This window comes from Juglans regia, chromosome 7, assembly GCF_001411555.2.
Source record: "Juglans regia cultivar Chandler chromosome 7, Walnut 2.0, whole genome shotgun sequence".
NCBI lineage: Eukaryota > Viridiplantae > Streptophyta > Magnoliopsida > Fagales > Juglandaceae > Juglans > Juglans regia.
The window spans coordinates 13449075-13466687 of NC_049907.1; the positions used below are offsets into that span (position 1 = coordinate 13449075).

General features: G+C 34.3%; 1 non-coding gene across 1 annotated transcript; it reads left to right on the forward strand.

Moving 5' to 3' along the window:
• The first annotated feature begins 17221 nt into the window (after window positions 1-17221).
• LOC118349141 lies at window positions 17222-17328 on the forward strand. The gene has a single exon (XR_004802131.1). It is a non-coding gene; the product is annotated as a small nucleolar RNA R71 (small nucleolar RNA).
• Window positions 17329-17613: the final 285 nt, after the last annotated feature.

Here is a 17613-nt window from a genome sequence, read left to right on the forward strand (position 1 = left end):
AGTTTTATATAAATATTTAATATTATCTAAAAATTTTCATGCAGAGATAATTAAATAAAAAATTCTACTCATCATCTTCACACTACACACCGTATATAATTTTTTTTTTCTCTTATCAAATATACAGTATATGAATGATCAGTAATAAAATTCATTTACTTTCCGAAGAGTACAAAAAAAGAAAAAAAAATGATGTGAGAGGATAATAAATACCGAAGCTCTAATTAAATACTAATATAAGGTCTACATGCATTTATTTCCCTCAAACTCTCAAATCTCGAACGTGATGAAATCTTCTTCCACTTCTTTTTTTTTTTTTTTTTTTTGTGGACGTTTGATCTTCAATGTAGTGTTATTTGGATCAATTTACTATAACTTTTTAGTCAAAATAATTTGTAATTTGAGGAAGATTATTCATTATATATGAACTTGGCAGTCTTAAATGTTGAGATCCACACTCTTTACTGATAATGTTTAATACTATAGTGATCGCATATTATATCTATCTATTTTTAAAGAGTAATGTTATACACCACATTCTCATCTTATTTTGACCATAATAAGTAGTATGTGGTACATTTATCATCATTTCAAAATGAAAAATTCTATATATCATATTACCAATATCTTACTTTCATCTGATCACTAAGTATGATGTGACACATTTATCATTATTAAATGATCATTTATTACATATTTTTTATCATTTAATGATGATAAATATATCATATACTACTTAATATAATTAAAATAAGATGAGAGTATAATTTATAACATTTTTAACTGGACACTGTACCTTCATGTTGTTCAATCTCTTATTTGCACGCTGGATTGACATCATAAGGTGATAATTTTGCACAATCCACGCATATCTGGATAACGTGACTGATTTTCTTAATTTGACCCGCGCGAGTGAGTACTGCAGCCTCACGAGTCACGACTTTCCTTCACTAACTTGTTTTTTCGCAACCCAACCAAATGCTTGTCACTTAAATATATATATATATACTCTATTAATATAAATAATTCTTCTTCAGTATTTATTATATAAAAAATATCCCACATCTTATGAAGAAAAAAAAAAACTGTCAAGTGTAGATTACAAACCCAATAAATAATTACTGATATATAACAAAATATTTTCAATATTAATGCTTATATATAATACGTGTCATCAATGTATTCAAATTAATTTACCATATAAAATATATTACCACTAAATTATTATAACTTACCCAAAATGTCTAAACTGACAACATTTGTAACGATGAAGTGGGTACAAAGTTGTGCCATCTTTGAAAATTAGTACAAAAATACAAAAAAATAGCTGAAATTCAACAACCAAACTTTGTTACATTTTGACCGGTGTGTTTGTTTAAATTTCGCACTTGAACTTTCTTACAACTAATTTCAACTCAAAATGTCATAAAAAAATAACTTATTTAATTAGAAAAATTCAATTTACAGTCTTAAATAAGGGACTACGTGTGTAGTCTTATTGATAAATGATAGTAAAATGGAAAAAAAATATCATTTTAAAAAAAATATTATTATAATTTTAATTTTTTTTAAATATAATTATATGAAACTTGCATAAATCATTTCTATTTAGAGATTGTATATAGACTAACTCAAAAAAAAAAATGGCATTCATTCAATTCAAAAGGTCAAATTTTATAATTTAATGTTGGAAGTACAAAATCTTGTACCTCTGAAAGGCAGGCATATGCTATAAAATGATCTGTCGGTGCAGGTGAGAAATTTAACATATATATATATATATATATATATATATATGTTCTTATTGAAGGGAAGATTTCATAATTATAACTAAATTAATTGACTAATTAATGATGAATATGATCACGAATTAAAGCCGGCCTACATCATGGCTTACGCACATTTAATTCTACATGTATCACGTCATCAGACCGGTCAAGCAATTCCTCTCTAAGCTTCAATTTTGAACTTAGAAATGATGAAAACTTTCAGAGTACCACAGATATTAAATTGGCTTTTGGATCAACCAAAATTCTTGGTATGATCATGTGATGATCAAAATCTTTCCTAAATCATGTTTTTAGCTACGGAATTTGTTACGATCTTAGAGGTTAAAGGTTTAATCAAAGTAATATCCATTAACAATGTTAAGACTTTTGAATTAATGGTTACTGTTAGATCTTTAACAGAATTTAGATTTAATTCCAGGAGCGACATGAATCTAATTCAGCAACTTTGTCTATAAATACCCCAAAAATTGTTTGAACTGTATAAAAATTGATCAAACGTAAATTTATTTTGCATTTGGACGAAAATAATTATCAGACAATTGTGTTAATGGAAATAATCCCAACATGTTGGAATGGATTTTTAAGGTTTGAATGTCATTTTGATATGTTAATTTTAAACGATAATTCAAATACATGTGTTAACGTTATGTTTTGTATGCCCAAACAAGGTTCCAGCAACTCGGATCATGTTGGTTAAAATTGCAAATGCACGAATCGTAACAAGTAATAAAGTGAATGAGTAAGAGTATCGCCACACAAGGATTAAAAAATTACTAATAAGTATCAAAATTTATTAAATTATGATCTGTTTGATAATTCGAATAAGAATGAATTGTTGAACTAATCCTATGCGAATTTCGTAATTTGATTAATTATAATTATTTCCTATTGTTGATAATCAAGTCTCTCTAATTTATTCATTAATCTTTCTCAAGCATTAACAAAATATCCCAACAAGCAAATTTTATACATCTCTGTGAAAATTCTAAACCTGTCAAAATTCATTAAGAACAAATAAACTCTCATAAAGATTACACAAGTACATAGATATCTCTATTGTATGGATTCCTTATGGTATCTCAAACAAACGTGAAACAATTATCACTTCTCAGTCTCAAATTGAATCCCAAATCATGTAAACGGTGATGAAACATTCACAAGCATTAAGTCCAGAATGAACTACTCAACAATATGAAACAAATACAAAATTAATTCAATTAAAGATAAATTCACATAATCATAGTTAGGCTACATTGTAGCCCTAGTTAAAATAGAATTTAGTTCATAATAAACCTATATAAAAACATAATCAAAGAGTTTAACATCCAGCAATTGAAAGAGATTCGGAATAAAAAAAAATAAAACTCAAAAAGCCAGCTCTTCTTTGATGTCGGCTACTCCCCTCCAAAGCTAAGTCATAGACTCTTGATGCCCTTTTTTTTTTTTTTTTTGTTGAAGCCATCCTCACAAGGAAAGAAAATCAATCCCCAATCCGTGCTTTCAATTCTGTAGATTTTCAGGCTTAGATTGCGGGCCCTTTTTTGCTTGGAAAATGTGAGAATTAAAACAACACTATTTCAGGAAAAATTGTAGCCCGTTAAGTTAGCTTTTCAAACCCTTTTGAATCAGCTCAATCTAATCTCTGATGCGAGAGATATGGTGAGAATATTCAAGACTGTGCAGACACGCTTCCAATTCGGAATTACGTTAAACCCCTTTGACCTTTCTTGACCTTAAATGTATCAAAATGCCCTTCTTTTCTATTAAATCTTCTCATTCCGTCAAACACAAGCAAATAAAGAAAAAGAAATAAAGGAAAACTAACAATTTTAATAAGTAAAAGAGTAATAAAAATCATGTAAAAATTACACTTATCAAATTCCCCCTAACTTAAAATTTGCTAGCCCTTAAACAAAGAAAAGAGAAAAACAACTAAAAACATGAATTGGTTTAATTTATAAAATTTGTTGCCTCAAAGATTGCCTAAAGTTTATAATTCAAATGAATCATTCAATATCACACATCCAAAAGTTAATTCAAAACTCAATTTCACCTGATTATCAATCATCTCATTCATGCATACCTATTATTCTCATTTTATTATTAGCTCCCTGGACGATTTTATGCAAACAAGTAAATATATAATAGTGGATCTCTAGTTATGAAATTGATAATTTAAACTCCATAGACTTGCTTTCCAAATCACTCTCCACTAATGTAAAACAAAAATATTACTAAGGATCAATAGGTATTTATTAGGCTTGTAATGTAAGATTAAGGTGAGGGCTACAAAGAAAAGATAGGATTCAAACAAAGTAAATGAACTTAATTTTGAACACAAACAAAACAAATAGAGCATACTCACTTCTAACACATACACTTCTTCTCAGTCCTTTGAATCTCTCAAAAAACCTCTCTTTATCGCACTTTCAAAGATCTTTTTTTTTTTTGTATAAGAATTCAAAGATCATTTGAAAAGTTTTATTTTTCTTCGATTTTTTTTTCGAATAACTTCTGAACACCTTGTTGACTTTTCACACCCCCAAACTTATAACTTTGATAACATGGGCTGTGGTAAACTTTCTACCTCTCACACCGTCCTTGCTCTTCTGATTTTGTGTAAACTTAGTTCTCTTGAAAGGTAAGGAAATCAATGTTTAAGCTCAAATAGGATAGGGAATGTGATGTTTTAAAAGAAGAAGAAAAAAATATGTAAGGCCAAAGTATAATTTAACAAAGCTCAAAGGGGTTACTAGGGATAAAAATAATAAATAGGTAAGCTTGAAAGGTTCAATCGATTCAAAGAATGCCTAAATCATTTTCCAAGTAATATTTTGTCTTGGATTTCGCCTAGAGTGTCATCAAACAAGTTCTAGAGTTTGTTGAGACCATACAAATTTACAATATTCACATAAAATCTCTCTAAGAATGCAAAACAATTAATGATCATGATAAACATTCATTGAATATAGAAAATCTCAAATTAAGCAAAATCAAGTCAAGGATTAACAAATAGACTCAAGCAAAAAGCATTTTCCCTAAAAATTATAATCAATTTCAGCCATATTCTTACTATAGGCTTTTTATTCATCAAACCAAACGCAAAGAAAAATAAATTTTAAAATATAAACTCTCTTCCCCCAAACTTAAATAACACATTGTCCTCAATGAAAAAGAAGAAGAAAAATGAAAAAGAATGAGAAAAGATAAGAAGTCCTCCCCTGATTTCCAATTAATGAATGTTGTCCTTGAAAGTGCAACTGTGTAACACATTGGAGAGTCCCCAAACTTATGTAAACGTACAAGATGAAAATAAAAAGAAAAAGATTAAACAAAAAGTAAGGAGAAAAACAAAAAAAACTTGGGTTGCCTCCCAAAAAAGCGCTTTGTTTAAAGTCTATAGCTAGACATTCTCCAAATCATTATTTAGAATTGGCGAGATTGATGGAAAATTTTTGCATGCTAAATTCTCCATCCACATAAGGCTTTAACCTCTATCCATTAACCGTCTCATGATGAACTTCAACCTCTCCATATGGAAAAACATGAGTCACAACAAATGGTCTCGACCACGTAGATCATAACTTTCCCGAAAAAAGTCGAAGTCTTGAATTGAATAATAAAACTTTCTACCCCACTTCAAACTCCTTTCTCAAAATATGTTTTTCATGCCATCTTTTAGTTTTATCCTTGTAAATCCAAGCATTCTCTTTTGCATCATTGTGAAACTCATCCATCTCATTAATTTGCAACATCCTCTTCTCACCTGCAACCTTTAAATTAAAATTAAGTGTCTTCATCGCCCAATAAGCTCTATGTTCTAGCTCCACGGGTAAATGACATGTTTTCCCATAAACTAACCAATAAGGTGACATTCCAATCAGTATTTTAAATGTTGTCCTATAAGCCCATAATGCATCATCTAACCTTCGTTCCCAATCCTTTCGTGAGATACTAACGGTCGTCCCTTTTTTTTTTTTTTTTTTGAATTCCTCTGCATTTCATTGATAAATCAAGTAATACAATCTAAATTGTAATCTCTATTTAGACATCCAACTATAAATCTGGGATAACCTCTAACCAAACTTTTTTCCCTTCTATAAACAAAGCTTCTTTTAGCTAAAGTATGAGCAACCATGTTTTTTTTTTTTTTTCTCTATGAGCAAACTAAATTGCCCAGTATGAACTATTCTTAAAATAAAACTTGACATTTTCTACTAAGGAACCATAACAAGCCAGCTTCTCTTCTTCACTGCAAACTGCCATGATGATCTCCACTGCATCCCCTTCAAATTTTGCTTTATGGATATTAAGACTATTGCACAATTCCACTACTAACCTCAATGCATAAAATTTTGCAATAGCTGCCTCTTCTGCATTTTCTTTCTGGTCACACATAGCAACTAAAACCTTCCCTTCCTCATCTCTAACTACGATACCAATTCCCATTCTCCTCCTTTTTTTATTCAAAGAAGCATCTCAATTTACTTTGACATATCCTCTTTCTGGTTTTTCCTACCTTAGGATGTTTTCAACTCTATTATGCACTTGACTATTTGATCTGCTAGAATTCAGCACTGCTTGGTATTCTCTTACAGTAGCCTTTGTAGATAAAATTAAACTCATAGGACATTCCATTCTGTCTTAGAAAAAAACAACATTTCTATGTAGCCAAACCTTCCAAAGAGTTACTGCCCACTCCTCCAACTAACTCTTGTTTAGAGAAGTCATACATTTCTCCCAGAGCAGCAAGAAATCAACTTCATATCTACCCCACTTTTGAACACATCTTTTTTCACTTCCCCAAATATCATTTGCTTAATGACACTCCCATAATATATGCATAAGAGTTTCATCATCAGTTTCACACATAGGATATTTTTTATCCTTCACAACTCCCATTTTAAACAAGTTCACTTTCGTGGGCAATAAATCATTTCCAGCTTTACATAAAAACATTTTTGTTAAAGCATGTACTTCTAAATCCCATATATTTCTCCACCTTTAATCTCCTTTAACTTCTCTTGAACACTCTCCTTTAATCCTCTTCGTTCTTTCCATAAGTACAAAGTATGCACTTCTCACTAAGAAAATACCCTTTTTTGATGGCCCCCAAAACATCTTATCTTTTGCTCTGCCTCTACTCAAAGGAATGGTAAGTATTTTCTCAGCCTCTTCAACTTTAAAAATGGATCTAATCACATCTTCCTTTCACTCTCCCTTATGTTGATCAATTAAAGCTGCAACTTTTGAATCTTCCTGCAACACAGAAACTGGTGATTAAACCATAAAAGAAGGGCTAGGAAGCTACTTGTGCCCCCATATCTTAATGTCTCTCCCATCTCCTACCCTTCATCTAATCCATTCTTTTAACAAAGACCTAGCTGAACAAATGCTTCTCCATATAAGAGATGGCTGTGAAACCAGTTTGACTTCCAAAAGGCTAGATTTTCTATAATACGTCCCCTTGAAAATTGTTGCTGCCAAGGGATTAGGAAACTTAAGAAGCCTCCACCCTTGGTTTGCAAGAAGGGCTATATTAAAGCTCTCCAAGTCCCTAAAGCCCATACCACCCTTACCTTTATGCATTCCCATATTTTCTCATTTCCTCCACACAATCCCCTTACTTCCATGTTGTCTTCCAAACCATAACTTAGCAAATAATCCATTGATCTCATGACACAGTCTCCTGGGAAGCTTGAAAACACACATAGTGTATATAGGTATGGCCTGCAGAACTGCCTTGATCAATATCTCTTTACCAGCTTGTGAAATGAAATTGTTCTCTCAGCTATTTATTTTCTGCCATATTCTTTCTTTGAGGTTCCTAAAAGTATTAAAATTTGATCTTCCTACCATAGCATGAAGACCAATGTACTTCTCATAGGTTCCACAAACAAAAGAATTCCCAGCTTCCATAATGGCCTTTTTATTTGCTGATTTTTGTTACTATTAGAGAAAATAGCAACCTTGTCTTTGTTGAGAAACCGGCCTAAGGCCTTTTTCATATATTTTCAGCACCTCTTGTAACCTTCTTCACTCCTCTATCCTTGCTCTACCAAATTAGATACAATCATTTGCTAAGATACTAGTACCCCTTCGAGCCATTTGCACCCCTCTAGTGATATGCATTTTCTCATAATTATTTAAAAGAGAGCTTAAACCTTCAGCACAGATTAAGAAAAGATAGGGTGACAAGGGATCACCTTATCTCAACCCTCTTGAAGGCTCAAACTTATACCAAGGAGAACCATTTATTAAAATTGAATATGCAATGGAATACAAAGGAGAAATGCACTTTGGTTTGAGGATATGATTTCAGCTAAGACCCTTTTGAACCTGTTTGTGATAGCTTTGGAAACTATTTTGTACATGACATTAAAAAAACTTATAGGTCTGAACTCACTTTTTTTTGGATTTTTTGACTTAGGAATCAAAGCTATACAAGTGTAATTAAGAGAAGGGTCTAGAGGGTTACCATTAAGTATATCCACTGCTGCTTCACACACCTCTCCAGAGACTATACTCCAATAACTTTGGTAAAAACATGGCCCAAATCCATCTGGACTAGGGGCTTTTAGTGGCGCCATCTACTTCATAGCCTCTTCCACCTCCATTTCAAAAAAATTTCTGGGCAACCTTTCATTCATTTTAGCTGAGACCCTTGAATTCAATCCCACAAGGTAGCTCTCAATCACTTCTCAACCTGGCTTTGTAGTTTGAAACAGTTTACCAAAGTACCTTCTGAAAGTTTCTTCAATCTTCTTAAAACCAACAATCATTCTATTGTCCCTATCCTCCACTTCTTTAATGAAATTTCTTTTCCTTCTTTTATTGACACAAGCATGGAAATATTTAGTGTTCCTATCTCCATACTTATACCAATTATTTTTTGCCTTTGTTTCCACCATAGATCTTCCTTTTCTAATAACAGGTTCAATTCAGCATTTACCCTCTTAATTTCCTTTACGTAACTGTGACATTCCTCAGTTTGCAATCTCTTTAACAACTTAGTTTTCTCTTCTATTTCCTTCATTCCCCCCTTCCTCCTCATCTTCCACCTTTGAAAGGTTGCTCTACTTCTCTACAATAAACCAGCCACCCTTATATGCTATGGACCTTCAACTTCCCCTTTCTTCCACACTTCTTTTACAACCCCTTCACAGTCCTCTTCTAAGGCCCAACTGGCTTCATATTTGAATGATTTTTGCTTCCACCTGCACCTTTCATCTGTACCTGCTCTTCTTGTAATTAAGTGAACTACTAGAGGTTTATGATCTGATGTTCTAGCCATCATTACTTCAACCCATGCCTCCTTATAAATTCCCAACCACTTAGGATTAGCCATTTCCCTGTCCAACCTTTCCTTAGTAAAGCTTTCATCATTGTGAGAATTACTCCACGTATACCTATCCCTTTCCAGCCTAGATTATATAAGTTCCCCTCACTCAATACTTCCCTAAACATCTCCATTTGACCCTTTGGTCTTACTTTTCCTCCCCACTTCTCATCATTTTTAAGAATTTCATTGAAGTCCCCTACTATGCACCACCCTTCTCCATCTTTTGGCTTCACTGATTTTAGCATCAACCATGTTTCCTTCCTCTTTATTGTCTCTGGGTATCCATAGAAACAAGTAAGAAACAATCTCCTTTCACCCTCATCTTTTATCCATGCATTTATATGTCTTTGAGAGAAATTTACAATTTCCACATTCACCCTTTGGTCTCATAATAACATCAATCCACCCTTTTTTCCCACTGCCTCCAACTCAAAACACCCCTCATAAGCCAGCCTTTTTTTTATATTCCAGCAAATTTTTTTAATCTTAGTTTCTATAAGAAAAACTAAGTTGGGTTTATTCTTCTTTGCCATAGAACATAGATCTTGTACTGTCCAATGATTCCCCAACCCTCGGCAGTTCCAACTTAATATTTTCATAATACTTGGCGGGGCTGACTTCCAACCTCCGCCAATAAACCAGTTTTTTCATCTATATTGCCTCCAACTTCCACCTTTCCTCTCTTACTTAGCTTGTCAAGACCCTTAACCTCCACCTCAGCACTGCCTCTCCTTTTTTTTTTTTTTTTTCCTTTGCCAATGGCCCATTCTTTCTGGATTTTACTCCAGCCTTCCTCCTCCAAACCCCCATTTTAACAAGCTTCTCCACCTCCACCATACTCACCTCCTAAAAAATAACTGCTACCTCCTGCAATCCTCCCTCTCCCCTACTGGATAGATCCTCTTCTTGTTGCTGTAATGGAGAATAAGGTCTCTCCCCCACCCCTTCTACCAAACCCCACTTACAATCACTCCTCCTTTCTTCACCTATCCTTTCACTGTTTTTGTTCCCTTCTAGTTCTTCCCCATTATTGTGCATTCCCTTAGTATAGTCTTTTTCACTATTATTCAAACTCTCACTTTTTTCTACCTCACCAACTCCATTTCCCCTACTTTCCTCCCTTTCTTTTTCATCCCCATTTTCCCCATTATGGAATAGGTTTCCCCTTCCTTCCCCCACCAACTACCCCATCAGACCTGCCAACCCCATTATAGAATGGATTTGTTTCTTTGAAAATGCTTAGCCCTCAACCATAACCCATATTGTTGATCTTTCCCTTTGAAACTCTCCTCCACTACTACAACCATCGGTCCCATGCACAATACACCCACAAGAAAAGCATTTTTTTGACATTTTTTCATAACTAAAAGGAATCCATAAACTGTTTCCTTTTACTTTCAGCATTCTCCTTCTTGCCAACGGCTGAGTCAAATCCAGCATGATTTGAACACTTAGAAAGTTTCCCCAACCACTTCCATCATTCCTCACATCCACCTCCTCTACTTTACCCACCGTGCCCCCTATTTGTTCTCCTCTCTCTTTTGTCATACACGATAGTGGTAAGTTATGAAACCTTACCCAAAAGACTTCTGTAACAAACCAAATGTTCTGTAAAAGAGTATACCTATCAAACTCCTTCATAACTAGCAACTGGTTATCGAACAACCAAGGTCTACCTGATCACACTTTCTGTTTGTCAGCCAAATTTTGAAATACAATGACAAAAATATTTGAACTCACCTTAGTGAATTGAGCAACCTTACTTATCCTCCAAATCTTTGCCATTGTTGCTCCTACCACTTCTCCGCTTATCAGCCTTGTAAAGCAGATTTTTCCCATTAAAGACCTTTGTTCCTTCAAACCCAGTTCACTCGACACTTCCTCCTCTATCTCTATCACAGCTTGCTCCTCTTCCTGCAATAAAAATCCCTTCCATTTTTTCTCTAACCCTCCATCCTACGGCGTTAGCTTCTCTCCTCTATTAGCAAGTTTCCACCAAAATCACCGTAAGCTTATGAATCCTTCTACCAATCAATGCTAGTAACCACATGAATATTTCCTGTATACAACAGGGACCACCTTCTATTCCTTTCCTTTTCTATTATAACCACCTCACACACTCACCCACATGCCTCGAGCACCAACTCTCGCTCCACCCCTTTTCCTGAGAGAAAAGAGAGGAGAGTATCCTATAACGTACTTCTCAAGTATGCGCTTCAACTTTCTATTGGACACCTTAACTTGGCCACTTGTTTGAGGATGATATGGTGCTGCCACATGATGAATAACTTCATACTTAGTAAGTAAAGCTTCAAATTGACTGTTTCAAAAAATGCTTCCCACCATCACTAATTATCGCCCTTGGAGTGTCAAATCGGAAAAATATATTTTTCCGAAGAAAATTCACCACAACCCTAGCATCATTGGTCGGCAAGGCAGTAGCTTCCACCCACTTGGAGACGTAATCTAAAGCCACCAAAATAAATTTGTTAGAATGTAAAGATGGAAAAGAACCCATAAAATCTATCCCCCAAACATCAAACAATTCAGTCACTAAAATATTATTCAAATGCATCTCATGTTTCCTAGAAATATTCCCATCACATTGACAATGATCACATAAATTAACAAAGTTAAGAAAATCCTTAAGAATAAAAGGAAAATAAAACCAGGATTGCAAAATTTTTGCTGCTATTTTTGCTCTACCATAGTAGCCGCCCACTTCCAATGAGTGGCAATGTCGTAGTATGCTCTCCATTTCTTCTTTGGGTACATATCTCCTAATTATCTGGTCTGCACAATGCTGGAATAGAAAAGGTTTCTCCCAAAAATAATACTTAAAGTTGGAGAAGAACTTATTCTTTTGTTGATATGTCATTCCTGTTGATATGTCATTCCTGGAGGTAGAATTTGGGACACCAAGTAGTTAACTATGTCGGCATACCATGGAACAACCTGTACAACCATCAAATGCTCATCTAGAAATGCTTCATTAATTGGCAATTGCTGCTCATCATCCGCACTCTTAGGCTCAATCCGAGACAAGTGATTTGCCACCAAATTTTTGGTACCCTTCTTGTACTCGATCTCCAAATCGAATTCTTGTACATGCAAGATCCATCGAAGCAATCTTGATTTAGCATCCTTCTTCGCAAGCAAGTACCTAAGAGCGGAGTGATCGGTATAATAGACAACCACCTTCGAGCCTATTAAATAAGAACAAAATTTGTCAAAAGCAAAAACAACAGCTAATAATTCTTTTTTGGTAGTAGCATAATTAAGTTGAGCTTCCATTAAAGTCCTACTTGCATAATAAATAACACAATTTTTTTTTTCTTTTATTTGTCCTAAAACAACCCCTATAGCAAAATTACTAGCATCACACATCAATTCAAAAGGTAAATTTCAATCCGGTGAAACAATTATAGGTGCTGAAATTAATTTCTTTTTCAATGTTTCAAAAGCATGCAAGCATTCACGAGAAAAATCAAACAGTGTATCTTTAATCAAAAGATTGCAAAGATGTTTAGTAACAACAGCAAAATCTTTAATGAACCGTCGATAAAATTGAGAGTAGCCCAAGAAACTTCTCACGCCCTCCACATTGGCCGGTGGTGGGAGTTTGTCAATAATGTCTATTATGGCTCGATCAACTTCAATTCCCCTAAAGGAAATTCGATGGCCAAGCATTATCCCTTCCTCAACCATAAAGTGACATTTTTTTCAATTTAAAACTAAATTAGTCTCCTCACATGGCTGCAAAACCAAAAACAAATTAGATAAATAATTATCAAAAGAATAACCAAAAACCGAGAAGTCATCCACGAAGACTTCAATAAATTTTTCCACCATGACGGAGAAAATGGACATTATGCATCTCTGGAACGTGGCTAGAGCATTGCAATGACCGAAAGACATCCTTCTATATGCAAAAGTTTCGTAAGGACAAGTGAAAGTAGTCTTCTCTTGATCTTCAAGAGCAATTACGATTTGATTGTATCTGGAATACCCATCTAGAAAACAATAGTAAGCATGGCTAACGAGTCTTTCTAACATTTGGTATATAAAAGGCAATGAAAAATTATCTTTTCGAGTTGCATCATTACGTCTTCAATAATCTATACATACTCGCCATCTCGTGGCTGTCCTTGTTGATATAAGTTTATTGTTGTCATTCTTTACCACAGTTATTCCCTCTTTCTTTGGACCACTTGAACTGGACTCACCCATGCACTATCCGAGATTGGATAGATAATTCTAGCATCTAAGAGCGTCAATGCTTCTTTATGTACCACTTCTTGCATTGATGGATTCAATCTCCATTGCGGTTGAAACTATCGGCTTGAAACTATCCTCCATTAAAATCTTATGCATACAAATCGAAGGACTAATTCCCTTGATATCTAAAATTGTCCATCCCAAAGTCATCTTATGCTCCCTTAAAACTCTCAGCAACTTTTCCTCCTCTATATCACTCAAAGAACCATTAATAATAACCAAAAAAGTAGAGTTTTGGCCTAAGAAAGCATACCTCAAATTTGATGGAATCGGTTTGAACATAAGTTTGGGTGGTTCCTTACTTGAAGATGTCGGCATGGAAGACCCTAGCTCTTCCAGTTTTGAATTTATGGAAGGATGAAAGGATGGTCCAGCTTCCATATACCTTACACACTCCCCGACTTCTTCATTCTCGTATTCAAGAGTTGTAGAATGAGTAATACACGCTTCAAGTGGTAGCTTTGAAAATCCAGCCTTGTAGGTCTCGGCTACCACTAGGTCTCGGCCTTGTACTTCGAAAGGAAAATCCATAGCCTTAAATACATCAAAAGTAACATGCTCATCATCAACCCTCAAAATAAGTTTCCATTGTTGGAAATCAATTAAAGTTCTCCCCATAGCAAGAAAAGGTCACCCCAAAATCAAAAGAATTTTCTCATCCTCCTCCATGTCTAGCATAATAAAATCAACTGGAAAAATAAACTTATCCACCTTCACGAAAAAGTCTTCAACGAGTTCTCTCGGGTGCTTGATAGACCGGTTTGCCAATTCTAAAGAGACCGTAGTAGGCTTTGCTTCTCCAAGACCTAACTTTCTGAAAATCGAAAAAGGCATAAGATTAATACTTGCTCCTAAATCACATAAGAAGTTTTCAAAAAAAGAACTTCCTATAGTGCAAGGAATTGTAAAACTCCTTGGATCTTTCAATTTAGGCAACTTCTTTTGTAAAATTGCGCTACTATCTTCTGATAGCATCACTGTCTCATGCTCTTCAACTTCCGCTAGTTTGTAAAATATCCTTAAAAAACTTAGCATATTTAGGCATTTGCTCCAAAGAGGAATATTAATATGCAATTGCTTAAAAATACTAAGAAAGTTAGAGAATTGATTATCAAACTTATTTTTTTAAAGTTTTTGAGGAAAAGGAATCAGCGGATCATAAATTGAAGTAGAATTAGTTTCAGATGTAAACTTCTAGTATTAATGGGTTATGAAGCTTCTTTATTCTCGTTAGAATTTCTAGCTTGCTGGTTGGCCACTTGCTGCTCCAATTCCTCCATCTTTGGCTCGAACTCCACATGATTTCCAACCTTATCTTGCTCGGTACTTGTTGTTTGTGGCTGCTCAATTGTCCCCCCACTTCTTAATGGTATTGCTTTGACATGTTCCTTAGGATTGGTAACGGTATTGCTCGGCAAAGTTCTTGTTGTCCTCTCTGTAAGAATGTTTGAAAACTAACCAATTTGAACCCCAAGGTTACGAATTGAAGCCGAATTGTTTTGGATTGCCAAATCTGTCTTTTGCATGTATTGCATGAACATCTCCACAAGTGTCAGCTTCTTTTCTTGCTGTGGAAAGTTTTGAGGTGGTCTAGCTTTCCCTTGATTGTTGCTCCCCAAAAAATTTGGGTGATTTCTCCGTCCAAGATCGAACATGCTTGAATAAGGATTGTTTTGACTTTGAAAATTGGACATGTAATTAGCTTGTTCAGAATTTGATTGACCAAAAGGATTTCCCACTTGGTGAACGATACATGAGTGATTGATTAGTGTTATTTTTATGTGATTTTTATCACTATTTTATTTATGAAGTGTCATTTTCCCTTCAATACTATTGATTTTATTTTATTTCTACATATTTTTCTTTATTTTCTTGGATTTGAAGGAATGAGAAGATTTAGTACAAAAGGAGAGCATTTTGGTACAAAAGAAGAGACTACGGATCCAAACCGATGAGAGGCAGCAAGATCTAAAGAGAATCAATGAGATTTGGCAATGAGCCTTGTCCCTTGGGTAACAAAGAGATTTCTCTCGCCCAAAGGCGAGAAGACTTACCTCTTGGTAGGCGAGGAGACTCGTGACCAGAAGGCGCGAAAACTTGGCGACAAGACTCTAGGTGGTTAGATTGGGTGACTAATCTAAACGACCAACTTAAAAAACCAACATAAATGACATCGTGTGCAACAACTAGAAAAGGCGAGAGGAGTCTTTCATCCCGTTCAGGAGTCTTTCCACTCGGTAGGCAAGGAGAGGGTCGTGTGGTCCTTGTGACCTCTACACCCATTCATTTGTAACCTCCATGCCAGTTATATTTAGTGCACAGAACATCTACTCGATAGGATAATTCCTCCTGACCAAGATCAATCTGCTATTGACCACCAAATTTGAGTTTCGCAATCAATCTGTTGGCGACCAAATCCTCCTAAACTTCGCAATTCAAGCCACATATCACTGAATCTTCCATTTTAAATAATCCCGTTATTCTTGAGATGATTTCTTTTGTGTTAACATTTATCTATAGAAACTATTTTCTAGATCTTTAGGCTAGATTGTAACCGCAATTATCTTGTTTCTGGATTTGAATTTTGACATCGATTTAGTCTCAACTTGTGGGATGAATAGAGGGAGTTCTGAATCGAGGTCGAGAGTTTTTATGTTTTAGAATCCGAGTTTGAATTTAGAGTTCCAAAATTTATTCTTTAGGTTCTTTCAAGAAGGTGGAACTGTAGGGCAGAGGTGAGATTTGCATGTTGCATCAACTGACTTCAACGAAGAACACCCGTTTTATTCTTTTTATTTTCAATTTCATTATGAACTAATTCTATTTTCTAGATTTTTGATGTAGCCTAATATTGAACATACAGTTTATATTCCAAGTTATTTTATTTTCAATATTTCCATGACTAAGTGTTTATTCCTTATTCTTAATACTTACAATTTTCTAGTTAACTATTGTTCGATCTTTTGGATTGCAATGAGATCGAGAAGTGATTTGTGATTAAAGCTCTAGGATTAAACACCAGTTGAGTGAAAGCATAGATACTTTACCACGACTAGTGTGATTTCCAAGAAAAATCCAAAGAACTTAATGAATCTCCAATTAGTTAAATTCGCATAGCGATATGGAGTTATTAGTTGGAGATATCTTTGGTATTGTTCAAGAGAAAATATTGAATAGTTAAGAGATTTTTATCATGAATTTAGGATAATTGAAATTATATAACAAGGAAGAATAAATTGTGTGGGATTTGCTAGGTGAAATCAAATGTTTTAAATCCATTATTATTATTTTTAAAATCTTAATTTTAATGTTCTTTTCTTCAGTTTAATTTAGATAAACCATTCTTCAAGTTTTGGTTTTTCAAATAATAATTAATTTAATCAATTTCAATCCTCAATAGAATAATTATTCCATGTAAGTTCAATATCTATTTTCTTTAAAACACTTTACTACTTGTTACGATTCTGTGCATTTGCAGATATATTTTTTCGCGAACAATGATCTTCTACACAATAATCACACAAAATTAGTTTAAATAGCATTAACATTCATCTTACCCAGTTGTTTAGATAAAGTTGCCATTTGTGCCGCCAATGTGGTAATAGAATCAAGTTCAAAAACTCCAGCTGCCTTTTTTGGCATTACTCTCTCCGAAGACCATTGATAGTTGTTGGATGCCAATTCCTCCAAAAGTTCATAAGCTGCTTCATGAGTTTTTGTCATTAAAGCCCCTCCAACTACTGCATCAACCATGGACCTGTTTGTAGCTCCCAAACCATTGTGGAATGTTTGGATTTAAACCCATACCTAAAGGTCATGATGAGGACACTTCTACATTAAATCTGTGTACCTCTCCCAAGCTTCATACAAGGATTCATTCTCAAATTGAGTGAATGTTGTAATATCATTCCTTAGCTTTGCTTCTTGGCCGGAGGGAAATAGTTTGCCATAACGTTTTGTGTTAACTCCTCCCAAGTAGTAGTGACACTAGGTGGTAGAGAATTCAGTCAGGTTTTCGCTTTTTCTTTGAGTGAAAAAGGAAAAAATCTCAAATGAATAACATCATTCGTCACTCCATTGTGCTTGAAGGTGTCACAAATCTCTAGAAAATTTGCATATGAACATTAGAATCCACCTGCGAGAACCCCCAAATTGAACAGTTTATTGTATCATTTGAATTTTAATCGACTTACTCTCAAAATT